Raw genomic sequence first — 19,316 nt, forward strand, 5'->3', positions numbered from 1 at the left:
TTTAAATTATTTTTAAGGCAGAGAGACAGAGAGTGAGTAGAGACCAACGTCTTAGTGGCCTTCCTTCTGTTTCTTCTTTCCTTCCTCATTGTTGCCCCCCTCCGCCCTCCTCGCAGTAGACTTTGCTCCCTTCTTCCTTCCCCCTGTCTCCCCAGATTGTGGCGGGAAGCCAGAGGTCACTACCTAGAGGTCCAGCAGAAGAAAATGGCTCCAACCTCAGAAGACATTGTTTCTGGGGTCCAGTGCTGCTAACAGTTGGGGCAGGAGTTTCTGGAACTCCCTCTGGTCCTCCTCCCAGTGAAGGACAGGGGGGATATCAGGGTTGAAATGGTGGGTGGCATGGGAATGAGGTCTGGAAAGCCAGGAAGATCTATTTATGTCCTTCCCACTGTCCTGTGCCCCTCTCACTCCATTTGACGTTGGTTTGTCTGTAGGTGGGCCGTGGAGCCCCTCCACCACTGCTCACCTGGGATGCTAGGCTAGAGGACACAAGGGCTGAGGGTGCCACCGAGGTACCTTACCGAGGCAGAGCTCTGGTCTCTCTCCTTTTTAGGTCTCAGTCGAAAGAGCTGGGTTCCAATCGTGGCACTGCTGCTCCTCGTGTGACGGTGACTTCGGGCAAGTCACTTAGCCCTTCTGAGCTGCATTCAGTTCCAGCACAGGGTCTGGAGCCTGATATAGATCCTTGAAAGTGTGCTTGTTGAGTGAGTGAAGGAACAAATGAATGGTTTCCCTGACCACAGTAGGGATACTAGTACTTGCTCCAAGGATGTTTTGGGGGTGCAGAACCCAAAGAAGGTGCTGGTTGTGGCAGAACTTTGTAAACGCAAGCCTTCTGCAGTTACACAAAATAAAGATGCCGGGCAGAAGAAAATGGCTATGGAGCTGCTGGGGCTGGGCTTCCCGCCTGAGGAGAGCAGAGCCCAAGACTGTGGACTCAGGAGAGGAACGGCAGCGGGGAGGGTGACTGGTCTAATCTCTGTTTGCTGAGGAATTCTGCAGGAAATGCCGGGTTGTTCAAACCCCCTCCTCGGTGCTTTATTTCAATCCCAAACATGCTCGGGATTATCTCTTGAATAGTAAACACAAAGACAGTTGGATGCTGGGCTTTATCACCCGCTTCCCTTGGCTCCTGCCAGGTGAGGTGAACCGGCCCTGCTCTATCTCAGCAGCAGAGGGTCACGGCCCCCCTGCCCTGCTGGAATTCATCCCTTCTTCCGGCCTGGCCCCCTGCTGGGAACCATGTTCCCCTGCCCTGGCATATATGTCACTTTGGCTCTCGGGGCTTCCAGCCCCTTAAAGGTATAACTCAAGGGCCGATGGGCTTGTGTTACCACTTCTGCCGCAGCCCTGAGCTGACTCAGCGCAGGCAGGGTCTCCCTTTTCAGGCTGGGAAAGCGTGGGCTCAGTGCCTGGCTCACCTCAGTGCGCATGCATGAGCCTCGGCTCCCGGTTTCCGGGTCCAGCCACACTGCCGGGGCCCCTGAGGTTAGAGCAAGAGGTAGCCAGCTTAATCCCAGAAAGTTTCCAACTGAAATCCTAAGAAGGCAAAGCTGGTCTTTGGCCACCCTGCCGCATCCCTAACTTTCCTACTTTTGGTTGTGAGAGAAGAAAAAGGGGCTGTGGGAGACAAGCCAGAAGAGTAGGAGGGGTCGGGTAATCTGAACTGCAGGCAGGTAGAGGGTACCAGAATGTTCCACGGTCCTGCTGCAGTCCAGCCCTGTTTCTCCTGGCCTTCTCCAATGCCGCGTGTTCTCAAGGTTGGAGCTGTTTATTCCTTCCCTTTTGATTATTGATCGACACACCTACCATGGCTTTTTCAAAAGAGCCACTTTGAATACCTGTAAAAGTCAAAAAGGTCAAATTTAGGAAAGTCTCAAAGGAAGGACTTAGTTCCCCCATGCAGTTGTCTTATAATTAATAACTATGTTATAATATTATTATAATAGAGTTGATTATAGTTGTTATATAATAATATTGATGAAGTTAATTAATATTATAATTAATGTCAGTGGACGATAGATGACAGATACTTGTGGCTCAACTGACACACACCTTGCCAGGCCTCCAAGGGGTTACTTTAAGGCATAAAGGACCTGAACGTACTTTACTGTCGTGTTGAAGAGAATAGAGCTTTCAGGTATAATCAAGATTTCTTATATATGAGAACCCAGTGACCCGTAGGCAATGTCTGCCTTAAAAAAAAAAAAAAAAAAAAAAAAAAAAAGAACTGAGTGTGCCTCCATTGTTAACTGACACTGAAAAATAGCTCCTTCAGCCCACAACTGAGGCAGGAGATGGCATGGGACAGCAGCCGGGGACCTGGATGGGACTCCTGGAGACCCCGGGCCGGCCCCAACTCATCCCACTCGTTGGCCGTGTGGGTTTGGAAAGTCATTCAACCTTTTTGGCCGTTTGTAAAATAAGGAGGTTGAAGTACAAGGCCTTGGAAGCCCTGATCGTTGGGTCTGTGGGTCCAAGAAGAGTTGCAGTGGGAGAGAAGGCGCCTCCCAAGACTTACCAAGTACTTGTTTCAACTCTTGCCGCCTTAAAATTTTGATGGTGGAAACACTTATGACAGTGGAGAGAATGGTATAATCCTCCATATGTTCATCATGTAGACGTAACCATTATTAATATTTTTTTCTATTTGCTCTCTCGATCTTTTCCAAAGATTTTGCTTATCCGTATATTTCTTATATTTTATATTATTTTTATTTGTTTTAATTTATTACAAAAATTGTTTTATGTTTGTTTATTTTTGAGACAGAAACAGCACAAGCGGGGGAGGGGCAGAGAGCAAGGGAGACACAGAATCCGAAGCAGGCTCCAGGCTCTGAGCCGTCAGCACAGAGCCCAATATGGGGCTTGAACTCATGAACCGTGAGATCATGACCTGAGCTGAAGTCAGATGCTTAACCGACTGAGCCACCTAGGTGCCCCAGTTTTCTATTTTATTTTTAGAGAGAGAGAGAGCATATGTGAGTGGGGGAGAGGGGCAGAGGGGGAGAGAGAGAGAGAGAAAGAGAGAGAGAGAGAGAGAGAGAGAGAGAGAGAATCCCAAGCAGGCTCCATGCTCTGCAGTGGAGCCCGACGTGGGGCTTGATCCCACAACCCTGGGATCATGACCTGAGCCGAAATCAAGAGTCTGAGCCACCCAGGCGCCCCATCTATATTTTAAAGCAAGTCCAGACATAACCTCTCTCACTCAAGGCTTCAGCTTGCTTCTCTGAAAAATAAGACCTTTTCTTACATCAAGACCATTACCATTATGAAGCCCGACAAAATGGTAATTAACAGTAATTTTGTAATGTTACCTAATCGTCAGTCCATATTCAAATTTCCTCACAGTCCCCTGAACGGGCTCTCTGCCTCCTTCTACCTCAGCCTGTCCCTGGGGCCAACCAGGGTTAACTATTTTCAGTTTGGGTGCTTCTGGTGATTACCTTCGCCCATCAGTTTATACCCCCTACTGCAGCCAGTGTGTCCTCGCTTTCTGCCATGATGGAGGAGGGTGAGGCGAGTTAGATTCTCTCTTCCTTCCACCGTGGTATTTCCCCCCTTTAGTTCCTCTGTTATTCACACCTATTAAGGTTCTGTTTGGAGTTGAACTGTGTACTCCCTTCCCCCTCAAAAAGATACGTTGAAGTCCAAGCTGCTGATACCTGCGAGTGTGACCTTATTTGGCATTAGGGTCTTTGCAGATGTAATCGAGTAAAGATGAGGTCATGGTGGAGCAGAGCAGGCCCTAAACCCAATGACTGGCATCCTTGTAAGGAGAGAGAGCTTTGGAAACACTCACAAAGCGGGAAGACAGCCTTGTGGAGACGAAGACAGAGATTAGAGTGGTGCAGCCACGAGCCAAGGAGGATGGGGGGTTGCTAGCCACCATTTTGGGGGGGGCGGAGCTGGGAGAGCGAGGCAGGAATCTCTCTGGAGCCTCCAGCGGGAGCACGGCCCTGCTGACATCTTGATTTCAGACTCCTGACCTCCAGACTGTGTGAGAGAAATTACTGTTGTGTTAAGCCACTCCATTTGTGGCGATTAGTTCTGGCAACCCCAGGAAACTAACACAGTTCCTCTGCTTTTGGAACATTTCCGTAAGGGAAAACTTGGTTTTCCACCTTCCTGTGCGGGGAAAACCCGGTTCTTCCTCCCTACTGCGTTCCTCCCCATGACCCTCCTTTACCACCCATATAAAACACTTTATTTCTGATCACCAAATGTGGTGGGGCGAGGGCGGGGGCGGGTGTTGTCCCTTCAACAAGCAATTGTCTGCTACACCAGCTTGGTGGCTTATAATTTACTTTCATTCTAACACTACCCAGACATGGTGTCAGATCCCACAGGTTAAGGGCTCAATCCCACAAAACTGCCCCTCAACCCACATACACACACACATGCACACGCACTTCTGATGCCAGTTGAAAGTCTAGATTATCACCTACGCTTCTCACCAACCGGCTACCGATCGCATGTTCCAACGACCTTCTCCTTGGGTTCGATTGATTTGTTAGAGCAGCTGCGTCAGGGAAACACATTTACCAGTTTAGTAAAGGATAGGACACTGGACACAGCTGAATGTCCACACGGAAGAGATGCATGGGACAGGTATGGGGGAAGGGGTGCGGAGCCCCGATGCCCCCTCTGGTTGCGCCACGTTCCCAGCGCCTCCGTCCACGTGTCCACCAACCTGGAAGCTCTCAGAACCCTGTGCTTTTGGGATCTTAAGGAGGCTTCATCACGCAGGCGTGACTGATCACTGATGCCACTTCTCAAGAGAATGGGAGGCAGGGCTGAAAATTCCAAGCTTCTAATTTCGGCTTGGGCTTTCCAGCGACCAGCCCTCATCCAGGAGCCACGCAGAGTCACCTCGTTAGAACAAAAGACACTCCTGTCCACGCAGGAAATTACAAGGGTTTCAGGAGCTCTGTGTTAGGAGCTGGGGGCAGAGACCAGTATGCATGTCTTTTTACAAATCACAATATTATAATCACGTAAAGTACTTACGCCTCTATTTCTTGTTCCATCTACTACCTCTTGACTCCCTACTTTGTACGATGAGGGTAAAAACCAAAGGTTTAAACACAGCTGGATGGACCCAGGGTGTGAGAAGTCAGAGTGATCGCCAGCAACACTAGGCAAAGGGTGGATGCCTTCTGGTCCCGGGGCCGGGACCTTCTCAGCCTGCAGAGACGCTGGCCGCCTGGATGCTGTGTCCACAGCAACGTGTCCCAGCAAGAGGAGCAGACGTTTGAGGGAGAGAACTGCCCAGAGTCGAGGTTAGTTCCTTCCCCTCCAGGGGGATGCCTTCTAGAGTCTGCCTGCTTCCCTGCTGCTTCACCCAGGCCTGTTGCTCTGGAAATGTCCCAGACGCTGGCAATAGAGAGGGGCCCTCATACAGCAGCTCCTTCTGAGTCCCGCCCTCACGTGAAGCCATTGGCACGCGTTGGGGGACGCTAGAAAATGGCTGATGCCCCTTCCCCCCCTTTTATTTCTGTAGGAATGTTGTTACTAACCATCTTTTCCACTGTGGTGACGCATGGACGAAATTCCTGTTACGTCTTGATTCAGAGGAACCCCGTGTTGCTTCTGAACTACGGGGGTAGTTTATTGTCGTGGTCTCTGCCAATCTGGCACCTTAGGGTCCCTCCTAGTTCTGGCTGTGAGTCAATTCAGAGCTGAATTGACGGTCACATGCAGCTCACAGTCGCATAGGAACTTATGATGGCTGTGTTTTGATAATTATGAAATAGATCAGGCGTACAAAAATGACAGGGAATACATAACAAATGTCCCGCCACCCAGCTTCAGACGTAGAACTGAGCAAAGACAAACGCAGGCCTCTGAGCACCTGGTCCTGACCCCGTTCCCCCTCCTCCCAGCCCTGTGGGAGGGCTCTTCTTGGACTTGCTTTCTCCCTTCCTATTTAAAAAAGAATAATTTTTCTCCAAACATATGCCTCTGTAACAAACATATGGTATTGTTTTCCATATTTAAAGACATTCTATAAGTGGTTTCATATTATATGTATTGCTCTGTAATTTTTGGTTTTACTCGAGGAGTATGCTTTTGTTTTTCAGGTTTTAATTTATTCTGAGAGAGAGAGAGAGTACGAGGGAAGGGGCAGAGAGAGAGAGAGAGAGGAGAATCCCAAGCAGGTTCAGCGCTGTCAGAGCAGAGCCCAGTGTGGGGCTGGAACTCACAAACCATGAGATCACGGCCTGACCTGAAATCACGAGTTGGACGCTTCACCCACAGAGGCAGCCAGGAGCCCCAAGGCTTATGTTTTGAAACTTACCTGTGCTGACACGTGTAGCTCTAGTTAATTCATTTTTCGCTACTGTGTAGTATTCTACCTGGAAGAGAAGACAAATGATTATGTGGTGTCTCAGAGCTTGGCCCCGGGACAGAATGCCAGGGTTCAAATCCTAGCTCTGCCACTTACTAGTTCTCCGACCTTGGGCAAATTAACCTCTCTGTGCATCAGTTTCCTCGGCTATAAAATGGGCAAATGATAGCACCTACCTCAGAGAATTGACGTGAAGATTACATGACGTCACAGATGTGAAACATTTAAAACATGCCTGGCACACAGCGCACACTATGTAAGAGCTGGCTAGTACCATTACCTATTTCTTTTCCTATTGGTGGGCGTTTCCAGTTTTTTCCCTGTCTCCAGGATAGGGAACGTTGTTACATCGGTTCCTTTGTGCACGGGTGCAAGACAGAGTTCCTCTGAGCTGGGACACACACCTGGGAGTGGATTGCTGGGCTGTAGGGTGTGCCCAGCTTTACTTTTCTGGGCAATGCCAGTGTGCTCCCCAGAATGGCTGTGCCAAATCTCCCTTTTGCCTGAGTGCGTGAGTGTGCCCGTTGCTCCTTCCCGGCCCGTTCTCAGTGCCGTTTTGGTGCACCATTTTTGCCTAAATTTTGCTAAATCTTTCTTTCCCTGAATGTCCCTATCTACATTTTTTTTTTTTAAGTTTATTTTGAGAGAGACAGAGACAGTGCGAGTAGGGGAGGGGCAGAGAGAGGAAGACGGAGAATCCCAACGAGGCTCCGTGCTGTCAGCATAGAACCCAACGTGGGGCTTGAACTCATGAAACTATGAGATCAGGCCCTGAACTGAAACCAAGAGTCAGATGCTTAACCGAGCCGCCCAGGCACCCTCCCCCCACCCCATCTACTTATTTTTATCGTAGTGTGTATTTCTGTAAGCATTCTCTTGCCCAAAGGAAAGAATTGGCCCTTTTTCTTTTGAATGATGCGGGATGTAAATACATACCAATGAAACAAGACCCCACAGAATGAAGAGCACAATACCCAGGGGCTGCCTGCTGCCCCAGCCTTGACCTACAGGCTTCCTGGCTCTCAAGATTCATTAAGGTTGCTACCAGTCGTGCTAATGTTGGCTGAGTGCTTCCTATGTCATAGGGCTCTGCATACATTATCCTGTTCAATCTCATAGCAACCCCATGAGTAGGACCGTTATTCCCAGAACCTTGACTCAGATGAGGCCGTCTGATACCAGAATCTATGCTCTTAATCAGGACCTCCTACAGGGTGGTCATGTGAGGTGGCTCGGGCTGCACATTGCACAACTCTAGGAGGCACCATTTGCACAGATTGCGATGTGAATGGCGCCCTTTGGATTTGTGCAGTGCAGTGGTCCTGGCCTTCCAAGTAAGAGCTTAAAGAAAATGCTTTCTACCTACTTGACAGGCTTAGAAGGGTAGCCTCCACTGCCCACTGAGGGGCTTTTCTGCTCAGGATTTATAAGACTTTCTTAAGGTCATGGTTCTTCATGTTTTAAAAGCCTATCGGCACGAGAGCCCTCCCGCCTACATAAACATTTGTTGAGGAAGGGGGAGCCCAGCATGGGCCCCGCACGCTGACACCAACCATGTAAGGTCACGGACTTGGCCGCTGTTCGTGGCTTTCCCCCTTGGCTACCGCAGACTTATTGAGCAATATATTATGAGTGTGGCTCACTCTGATGATGTGTTATGGATAAATCATTAAGGAGGCAGCTCACCGCGGTGATGTATTGGTGTAATAGATCATCAGAGTGAAGTCTTCTGCCGACATACGGGCTGGCTCAAAGGGTGGTGTCATTCAGGGAAGAATTAGCCCAGCAGCCGATCTGGCTTAATTACAGGATAAAAGGTTTGTGAATGATAGGCTGAAGTCTGCGGCACTGGCATTTTGATTCTTGATGTAAAAATATAATTGGGCTTCCTGAGAGAATTTTTGATTATTTTCAAACAGCCTTCTGCTTTATCACAACAGCACAACCTGCCACGTGGTTGCAGGGGTACCTTTCATCGGGGGGTCTCGAGGCCCTTTCCACGTCTGAATTATTGTCGTCCTTTCAATTTGTAGGTCACAGAATGAGTTAAGGGAGATAAAATCCAGGAGGCCTGCCTTTAAGGCCTCCAGAATGATGTCCTTAGCAACCAGACCGCTGGAATTGAGTGATTTATTCAAATCATCATTAACTAAGGCAGTGGTTCTTGACTGGATCTACGTGCACGTGTGAGGAATATGGGGCAGCCCGGGGAGGGTGTGTGTGCGTGTGTGTCTGAAACATCAGCGTCTTAGGGATAATAATAATCATCATGTTTATCAGACACTTAACATTGTGCTAAAGGCTTTGCATGTATTATTTAATCTCGTTTAGTCCATACGACAACGTTGTCAGATAGACATTCTTCTTCTTCTCATTTTCCAGTTGAGAAAACCAGCTAAGACAGGCGCCACTGGCCAAGGTTGCACAGTGGCTCAGTGGCAGACCCAGTGAACCTGATGTTGTGGGGACTCCTACAGTCTTCCCTTCCCACCTCCAGACCCCCTTCCTTTGAGGACCCTAAACCAGTGCGGCTGTGAACTGCAGGCCTCAGTGAGCGCAATTAAAGATGCTTTGTTGAAAATTTGATTATTTTGTTTTAAGACACATAAATCAAACCTCAGGTATTCATAGGGTCCCAAATTTGTTCTGAGTTGGTTATTTCGTTTTTATTATTTATTTATTATTATTATTGTTTTCAATGTTTATTTTTGAGAGAGAGAGAGAGAGAGAGCATGAGCGGGGAGGGGCCGAGAGAGAGATGGAGACAGAATCTGAAGCAGGCTCCAGGCTCGGAGCTGTCAGCACAGAGACCGACACGGGGCTTGAACCCATGCACAGCAAGATCATGACCTGAGCTGAACTCAGTTGCCTAACCAACTGAGCCACCCAGGTGCTGACTTTTATTATTATTATTTTTTTTTTTTTTGAGAGAGAGAGAGAGACCACGCACGTGTGCACATGTGCACAAGCAGGGGAGGGGACAGAGGGAGAAAGAGAATCTCAAGCAGGCTCCACGCCCAGCCCAGAGCCCAACACGGGGCTGGATCCCATGACCATGAGATCATGACCTGAGCTGAAATCAAGAGTTGGACGCTTAACTGACTGAGCCTCCCAGGCACGCTGAGTTGGTTATTTCTTGAGAAACTTGTAGGATGAACCTTCCTAGCAATGGCAAGGTAAACTACCTGGACCAACTCTCCCACTACATAAAATAACTTCTGAAATCTTCTTAAATAGTATTGCTGACAAACGGTAAGAAATGACTAGGTCAACAGACAGAAGAGTAGGAATAAAGAGGTGAGTGGGCACAGAGGCTGAATTTGCCCTGAGGGTTACTGATCCTGGGTGGCCTTGTAGCCTACTGGGAAGAGGGGGCCAGGAGCTGGTCCAAGGAGGTGGGTGGGTGAGGGAGATCTGGAAATGGAGCACCTGCCACACAGAATTACAACACAAGGTTCCAATTACCAGATTGTCCTGGCCCAGGAAATTTCAGGCCTTGCACTTGGTTTAATTTGGACCCAGACTGGTATGGCTCTCATGCATTAGAGAAGCAGATTTTTGGGCATAGGTACTTTTCCATTAGGTCTTATATTATTCCTGTCAATTATTTTTAAGATATTGGACTGCGGTCAGTGACAACCAGACACACAAGGAAACATGACTCCATGAGTGAGAACCAGCAAAAACAGACAATAGAAGCAGATCTATAAAGACTTTCAATATGAAGCCATCAGACTACAGACAATAAATGACTTTTCCTTCTTAATATGTTTAAAAAAATAACATAAGTTTGAAGATATCTTTGGAGAGCAGAGAACAATAAAGAAGAAGTTGTTACAGAACAAATATGCAGCTATCTATCCACTGTTCTTCCTTCTCACTCCTCATGTCAGACACAGAACTTCCTTTTGGCCTTTATTTGTGACTTTAAAAAATTATAATTTGAAAAGTGTCATTAATATGGAAGCAAGAAACACCTATAGACAAACTGACTGAAAAATCTGGAAAACAGACAACAGACAATATACCACACCCTTATTTTGCAAAAAAAAGAAAAAAAAAAAAGTATACAGCCTCACATTTTTAAATTGTCATAGAAAATATAATATTACAGGGGCACCTGGGTGGCTCAGTCGGTTAAGTGTCCAACTTCAGCTCAGGTCACGATCTCGCGGTCCGTGAGTTCGAGCCCCGCGTCAGGCTCTGGGCTGATGGCTCAGAGCCTGGAGCCTGCTTCCGATTCTGTGTCTCCCTCTCTCTCTGCCCCTCCCCCGTTCATGCTCTGTCTCTCTCTGTCCCCAAAATAAATAAACATTAAAAAAAAAATTTTTAATAAAAAAAAAAAGAAAATATAATATTACATTTGATACGTAAGTGTTAAAATCTGAAATGTAAGCGGCATGATGCTATGGCTATGATGCTATATGACATTGCTAAACATCTGTAGGATATCAGACTAAAACATCACAGTTAAAAATACGGGCTGTACCTCAGGTGGGTTGGTTGGGGTTCCAGCTCTCCCATATACATTTCATAATCTTGGGCAAATTACTTAACTTCTCAGAGCCCCAGTTTGCTCATCAACAAAATGGGGATAATAATAGCATTGTACCTGACTCCAAGGGTTGAAGGAGCCAAAAAAGATCCCGGATGGAAAAAGCTTTCATTGTGCTGACACATGAAACATGCCACAGTGACTTTGGCTCCTTAGAACCGCATTTCCACATCCAGGTGAAGTTGGCATTTGCATTTTGCTTGTATTTAAGTCCAGAAGGATTTACGTAAGAAAGATTGATTCCCTATGTGTAACTAGTCAGAAAAACTCTTTTACCGTGAAAAGGTGATGAGATTTGGCTCCTGGGGGCTGGCTCAGAGCTGCTCAGGCTTGGCCATTTACTGTGAACCTTTTGATAAAGAAGCCACTTATTCTGGCCTCTAAAATCAAGGGCATCTCCTTGCGAAAGTAGAAATCCAGGTAAGATAAGATTGATAATCCTGCATTGCAGAATTTATTAAAGATGTCCAGATTAAAAATTGGGTTGTCTGTCAATCAATCAGCCTGTTTTCTACGTTTTTCTCTGTCATTTACTAAAAATATTCCTGTATAACATTGAACCCCCTGTAGACATCATAATTGCTAATCTCTCTTCCCTTCCTTTCAGAAGGACAAGCTTGGTTGTGTTCCCTAGCAGATGTCCCTGGGTTCGTCCTTGTCTTCCTGAAGGCTTTACTATTAATACTTAAAGTTTTCTTGAGTCATGTGATTCAAAGTGAGGAAAAAGGGCATGTGAGTGAAATTCACCAATGAAGTGTGGTTTAGGCTGCATTCTCCTTTCTTTGGGTAGTTTCCTTGAACCCCGGTGAGAGGGACAGTTTGGAAACAGCCAACCTGAAAATTGATCTAAGGCTTAACTGTCGATCCATGGGTTGCTGTACAACTGTTGGGGTTCCTTGTGTCAGGGAACCAAGTCCGCATCGTTGGAGTTTCCTAATATCTCAGCCTGAGTCTGGGGATGTTTCTCTGGAAGCGGACTCTGAGATGAAGAGCCACATGTAAACCCTTAATTAGGGTTGTTCTCTGGAGATACACCTGGAAGGGGGCAAGGAAGGCAGGATCAGACAGAGGGAGAAGATGTCCCCCAGTGTGGTTGCCATGGAGACCTCGGCTAATTGTACAAAAACTCTGCAAGTGGGGTGGCCCTTCAAAGTTTTCCCCAGGTAATGGGGATGGGCCTTTGTATCCCCATCCCTCATCGACTAGTCATTGCTAGGGCCATCCCCCGGGGCGGGGGTGCACCTCGGGTAAAGCAATTTCCAGCATGAAGCTCTGAGCCATCAGTAGCCCATGTTTTCAACAACTTGAGGATGGATGGGTGGCCCTGAACAGGAGCAATCTCAGCAGACAGAACCCATGGCAGACTTCTTTGAGCTGTTCAGATTCACTTGCTTCATACAGTAAGTTAGCTCCGTCTCTACGGAGATGTCCAAAGTGTGGACGTTGGAACCTCCAGGATCTGATGGGGCCTACCAGGCATTGTGCTGCCTTTTTTTCCCCCTTGCCACTGTGCTTCCTTCCTTCCTCCCTCCCTCCTTCCCTTCCTTTCTTCTTTCTTTTATTTATTTTGAGAGAGAGAGAGAGAGAACAGGAGAGGGGCAGAGAGAGAGAGGGAGAGGGAGAGAGAGAGAATCCCAAGCAGGCTCCGCACTCACAGCGCGGCATCGTACTTCTTGACTGGTGGCAGGAGCTGAGGTCCTGGCACTCTAAAGCTGGAACAGCTCTTCAGAACTCTTCCAGTTGAGAAAAGGAGGCCATTGGGTGGCTCAATCAGTTAAGCGTCCGGCTTCGGCTCGGGTCATAATCTCACAGTTTGTGAGTTCAAGCCCCACACCGGGCTCTGCGCTGACAGTGCAGAGATTCTCTGCTTGGGATTCTCTCTCTCCCTCTCTCTCTGCCCCTCCCCTGCTCTCTCTGTCAAAATAAATAAATAAACCTAAAAAAAAAAAAAAGGAGGCCGAGTGTTTGCACCCCCACCTTAGTCCTTGGCCATAGGCTGCCCCCTGGAAGTCCTTGGCCATAGGCTGTGATTTGGGGCAAGGCAGTTCCCTGGGCTAGAGTGACCCCCAGTGAGGGATGTTAGCCACAAGCCATCATCAGCTGATAGTCTCAGTAGCTAGAATGGGTGCAGAGAGGGTCTGGACAGAGACCACAGTATCCACACAAAGGATCAAACTCCAGGGCTGGGCCAGAGTAGGTCCCAAATTCAAGGAGTCACTCATTCTCAAGGTCATACAAATGTACTTTTGGCACCTGTCTCACCTTAGTCCTGGCCCTGTCAGACACTCATGGGAATCTGATATCAAAAATGGTAGAAATTTCAGGTTGACCAGGATAAACATCCCAGTGACCATGAAGGCAGCCTCTTTCTGGAACTGGTGGAATCTTGGGCAACACAGTCTTAGAATATTTCTTTTCTATTTATTTCTCTTCAGGGAATGGAAAGGTGGACACTAGGGAAAGGTGTTACTTGTTACTACTGTTAAAAAAATTTTTTTGAAATACTTTTCCTAACCAGCCACGTCTTCTGTAACTTTGTCTAAGCCCATGGTCATTTCCCCATGATCTCTGTGTTACGGCAATGAAGTCAGAGGAGGGAGTTTGAGCTAGAAGATTCATGTTTCCTCCTGCTACCATGACATTGAAGATATTGTCCAATCCTGACCCTACTGGCCAGCTTCGGTGGGTGAGACCACTCCCCTGCACGAGGGGGCATACTGGAGAATAGGCAGCCATGCCATGCTAGGAGAATAAGAGGCGTTTGAAAGGCCAGAGAAACACATAACTCATATGCAAGTAGGAATCAAAGTTGGAGCCCAACAGGAAGAAAACACAGGAACTGACTACTGAGCAGGCTGAGTGGAGGGTGACATTCCAGAACTGGATCTGGAGCAGGATCATTCCAGAACTGATTCGGAGCCTGTTGGATTCTGGCCATGGCATCCTGGGTAGGTGAGAAATCCATGCATAGTTTTTGTTTTTCCCTTTCACATAAAGAGTCTTGGACCATCCTTCCCAACTTAATATATACAGATAGGGCAATTCCAATTAGGTCCCATTGAGGTGTTCGATTTTTAACTTCACAAATTGATAATAAAGTTCACCTGCAAGGAGAAATGCATGAGAATGGCTAATCAAATTTTGAAATATCAAAACATAGCATCAACTACTCACTGTCAAAGGTATTACAAAGCGACAATGATTAAGACAGCATGATATAGGTATAGGAACAGGCAATTAGACCAGGGGAATACAACGGAGAATCTAGAAAAAAATTGGTACATATATGGGCATTAAGTATATGACAAAGATAGCATTTCACATCAGTGAGAACAGGATAGGTTGTGAAATAAACTGTTGGGAATGGGTTGTGAATTGCAGGGAACATTTAAGTTTAATTCTCTATCTGCCCCAAATAAACCCCAAGTGAACTAAAGATCTAAAAACAGAAAGTAGGGGTGCCTGGGTGGCTCATCCGGTTAAGCATCTGACTTCAGCTCAGGTCATGATCTCACAGTCTGTGACTTCGAGCCCCGTGTTGGGCTCTGTGCTGACAGCTCAGAGCCTGGAGCCTGCTTCAGATTCTGTCTCCCTCTCTCTCTGCCCCTCTTCCACTCGCGCTGTCTCTCTCTTTCTCTCTCTCTCAAAAATAAATAAACATTAAAAAAAATTTTTTTAGAAAAGCTTAGATTTGTTCTTTAAAAAATAAATAAAAATAAAAAGTAAAACTATGAAAGTACTAGAAGAAAATATAGGGCCTTTTTGAGCATGACACAAAATGCAGAAGATAGCAAGGAAAGAGTGACTACATGAACAAACAACAACTTCTGTATGATGACAAATACCACAAACAACACTTAAAGAATGGAAGAAAATGTGTTTTTTTTTTTAAGTTTATTCATTTTGAGAGAGAGAGCAACAGCAAGAGAGCGCACAAGCAGGGGAGGGGCGGAAAGAAAGGGATAGAGAGGATTCCAAGCAGGCTCTGTGTTTTCAGCATGGAGCCCGACATGGGGTTCGAACCCATGAACTGACATCATGACCTGAGCTGAAATCAAGAGTTGGGCACGTAACCGAGTCACCCGGTCGCCCCTGGAAGAAAACATTTTAAACATATATACTAGACAAAAGACTAATGTCGATAACATACAGAGGGCTGCTACAAAGCAGTAAGAAAGAGAAATCCCATAGACAAATGAGCGAGGGTGATGAACAGGTAATTCGCTGAGGAAGAAACGCACATGGCAGACAAAGCGTGAAAAGGTGAGCAAACTGAACAACAATTAAAACAACACACGTGAACACAAGGAGGGGTATTCTGCCTGTCAAAGCTGGCAAAGGTTAACCAGACTGGTACAATCTAGAGTTTGGAAGAATACAGATAAAAGCTATACGTAGTTGAAACTGAAACTTGCTCTAATGTTTTTGAAGAATAATTCGGCAATACCAGTCAAATTTAAAACACATCTGCCCAAGGGGCGCCTGTGTGGCTCAGTCAGTTGAGTGACCAACTCTTGATTTCGGCTCAGGTCACGATTCCAGGGTCATGGGATCGAGCCCTGCGTCAAGCTCCGTGCTGAGCATGGAGACTACTCAAAATTCTCTCTCTTTCCCTCTGCCCTTTGCCCCCACTCGTGCTCTCTTTTTCTAAAAAATAAAATATAAACAACAAAAAAACCACATTTAAAACACATTCGCCCTTTGACCCAGAAATTGTACTTTTAGGAATTTATCATTTAGAAACCTACCGTCAAGAGAGAAGAGATACAGGGTTCCTGAGATCAAGCCTTGGGTTGGGATTCTCTCTCTCTGTCTCTCTCTGCCCCTCCCCTCCCCTCCCTCAAAATAAATAAATAAACATTAAAAAAAAAAGAGAGCGAGAGAAGAGATGTATGCCCAAGTATATTTACTTAGCATCATTTGTTACAGCAAAACATTGCAAACAATCCATCAAGGTAAAAGAGGTTGGATAAATTATGGGATATCCATACAATAGAAAGCCATTAGAAAGGACAGGGCTGATCTATGTTGCACAGATTTGGAATAAGGTCCACAAGAAGCTGTTAGTTAAAGCAGAAAGCAAATTGACTATTACATGAAATATCTGAAGCAAATCCCAGATAACCTATCATTGTATCCATAAATGCTCAGGTCCACTTTCAGACTCAGAGGACGGTGCGGGAAGGGAAGCAAGGCCCGAGGAAATCACACCGAGTTGATGTCAGTGGTCATTGTAGGCAAATGGGATGGATGGGGGTCGATTTTTATTATAAACATTTCAGTATTATATGATTTGTTTTCGCACTATTTATTTTTGAAATAAGCTCAGTAAAGTTTTGAAGACAAAGAGAGAAACCTCAATCATCCCTTTTATCTCTACAGAACCTCTTTCTAAATTTTATTTTATTTTAATTTTTAAAATTATATATACAGAGAGAGCATGAGTGGGGGAGGGGGGCAGAGTGAGAGAGAGAGAGAGAGAGAGAGAGAGAGAGAGAGAATCTCAAGCAGGCTCCAGGCTCAGCACAGAGCTGGACACTAGGCCCAGTCCCATGACCCGAGCTGAAATCAAGAGTCAGACGCTGAACGGACTGAGCCACCCTGGTGCCCCCCACCTTCTAAATTAAAAAATAAATAAATAAATAAATAATTGTTACTTGATTTTTTTTTTTTTTACAGTAAACTCTAGGCCGAATGTGGGGCTTGAACTTACAATCCCAAGATCAAGCATGCTCTACCAACTGAGCCAGCCAGGCTCAATTACCTGATTTTTAAAAGCCACCTCAAATCGTTTATGAACTTGGCTTGGTATTAATGCATCAATAAAGATATTAAAGCTTGAGTACATGATTAATACTTATTATTAGTGGAATATCCAATTTAGGTCACATTTTTGATAGTTGAGTTGTAGCCCTTTTTGTGCTGTGTGTTTAGTGTGTATATTATAATACAGAGAAGCTCTTTTATTTATTTTTTATTTTTTTAAATGTTTTTATTTATTTTTGAGACAGAGTGAGAAACAGAGTGTGGGCGGGGGAGGGGGAGAGAGAGAGGGAGACACAGAATCCCAAGCAGCCTCCAGGCGCTGAGCTGTCCGCACAGAGCCCGACCTGCGACTTGAACTCACAAGCAGTGAGATCATGACCCGTGCGGAAGTCAGATGCTTAACTAACTGAGCCACCCAGGCACCCCAGAGAAGCTCCTTTAAAAGCAATGCTGCTGTGGACTGAAAGTTTGTGTACCCCGCAAATTCATCTATCGAAATCCTAATCCCCAGTGAGATGGTACGTGGAGGTGGGGGCCTTTGGGAGCTGATTAGGTCATGAGGGTGGAGCCCTCATGAACGGGATTAGTGCCCTCATAAAAGAGACCCCAGAGCACTGCCCTTTGTCCCATCCACCATGTGAGGACCTGGTGAGGACACAGCTGTCTATGAACAGGGAAGGGGTTCTCACCAGGCACTGAATCTACAAGCACCTTGATCTTGGACTTCCCAGACTTCCCAGACCAGCAGCCCGGTCTATGGTATTCTGCTGGAGCAGCTCAAACAGATCGAGACACACGTGCACATTCATTACCGTGTTATGGAACTGCAGTCGCTCCGTTGAAAAGTTCCCAGAGGGAGAATCTGATAGGCTCCCATTGGGTCAGCTGTCCCCTCCCGGCCCAGTCAGCTGTGAGGCGGGGAGGGCGGTGTGACCTCGGCGGACATTTTGCCTCCGCTGGGCCTGCTTCTCCGGTTCTCTCCCGTGTTTCCTTCCCTGTGTGTATTGACAAACTACCTCATCCAGCCAGGAAGAACATCACGGAGACAGGGGAAGTGGCTTTGAAGGCGGACGATCCGGGTTTGAATTGACTGTGATTTTGGAGAGGTCCCTCATCTCTGAGGCTGGTTCCTCACTTTAGTAAAGGGATGCGAGGAGAAGATCCCTTATGGACGAAGAGTACCAGATCTATGCCTGGCACGAAGTAGGCCTTCGATGCACCTTTATCGTGAAGCGTGAGCCTGGGCTTCTCATTCGAGGATGTGCCCGCTCCCGGAACGTTCTGGTGTGGAGCCTTTGGAGTCGCCACAGCACGGGCCCTGTTCCCGCAGAAGCCGTTGGCAAAGGCCTCCTCCCTTCCTTCCCAAGCTGCGCTGACAGGACCAGGCACGTCCCCAGCCCGTGAAGCACCATCTTCACATCCAGGGGCTCCTTGGCTCTTCCCCCACGACCTTGGAGTTCAGCCCCCAGGGCATTTCCTCACAGGCCTGGTGTTCCCACTCAGGCCCATCTCCCTCGCCACAGGCCTCTCCACAAGCCCACTTGGCTATGCACTAATGCCATTATCTTTCCGAAATTAAAATGAAGCCTCAACCTATAATGTTTCACGGAGAGGGAATTGGGGTTATATATTCCTGCGTCGAGCGGTATTCTATTTCAGTCATAGCATTTAATTATGATTGGTATGTTAGTGCCCACCGGAGCATAACAAATTGTCATTATGTTATTCTGCTGAGTCTAATTTAATTGGCAAGTTGTCACAAAAGCAATTATCCATCATTTATTTTGTTGCCATAACCACATCTAGAAGAGCACCCGCTGTCTGTGAAGAGAAATGCGCCACAGTCTCTCAGCCCTGGATCCAGGCCACTTATCTGACACAAAGACATTGCTTCCCCTTCTGATTTAAAACTCTGTTCCTCATTTCCTGCTGCGGTCTCATGAATCCTCCTGGGGGAGCCTCAAAGTGCCAAAGGAAATTCACGGGCTGGGAAGTCGCCTGGGGCCCCACCGAGAGGCTGGAGGTCAGCCCTGCTCTGTCAGGGTGTGGGTGGGAGGCAGCAGGAAGAAACAGGCCCTGTGGAGGTCCGGGGCCTGACTGGGTTGGGCTGTGCTCTGTCAGCTGTTTCAGCTGCCACCTCGGTGATGGATTTATAAATATTTGTTGCTCTTTTCTCCCAAGGCACACCGTGTGCTCGCTCCCTGGGAAGCGAGATTGTTTGGCCATTTCACAGAGAGGGACCCTGAGGCCCTGGGGACTGGAGACTGAAAGTCATGAGGGAAGTCTGAGAAGGAGCAGGACAACAGTGAAGATCTCTAGAGTCCAAAGGCTTTTTTCCTTTTTCAGATCAGGCTCGCGCAGGCAAAACCAAGGTACCTTTGGGCCTGACGGAGTCCCAGAATGTGCCTCTGGTGCGGCAGGACATTCCTCTGGCCTCCTAAAGGCTAGGCTTCTCTGGCTTTGTATCATATGGACGTATCAGAGGTAGAGGCTGGCCGGTGGGAAAAGAACAGAGGCCAAAGAGAAAAGGGAGGGAAGAGCCAGCCGACTGCCTGCCCACTCAGAGAGCCTGAGACCCGAACTGCCCATTTTCCCCGGGAGCCTCCGATTCCCAACGCTTTGGAAGGTCTTGTTAGCCCCATC

The sequence above is a fragment of the Leopardus geoffroyi genome, chromosome E1, assembly GCF_018350155.1.
Source record: "Leopardus geoffroyi isolate Oge1 chromosome E1, O.geoffroyi_Oge1_pat1.0, whole genome shotgun sequence".
Lineage (NCBI taxonomy): Eukaryota > Metazoa > Chordata > Mammalia > Carnivora > Felidae > Leopardus > Leopardus geoffroyi.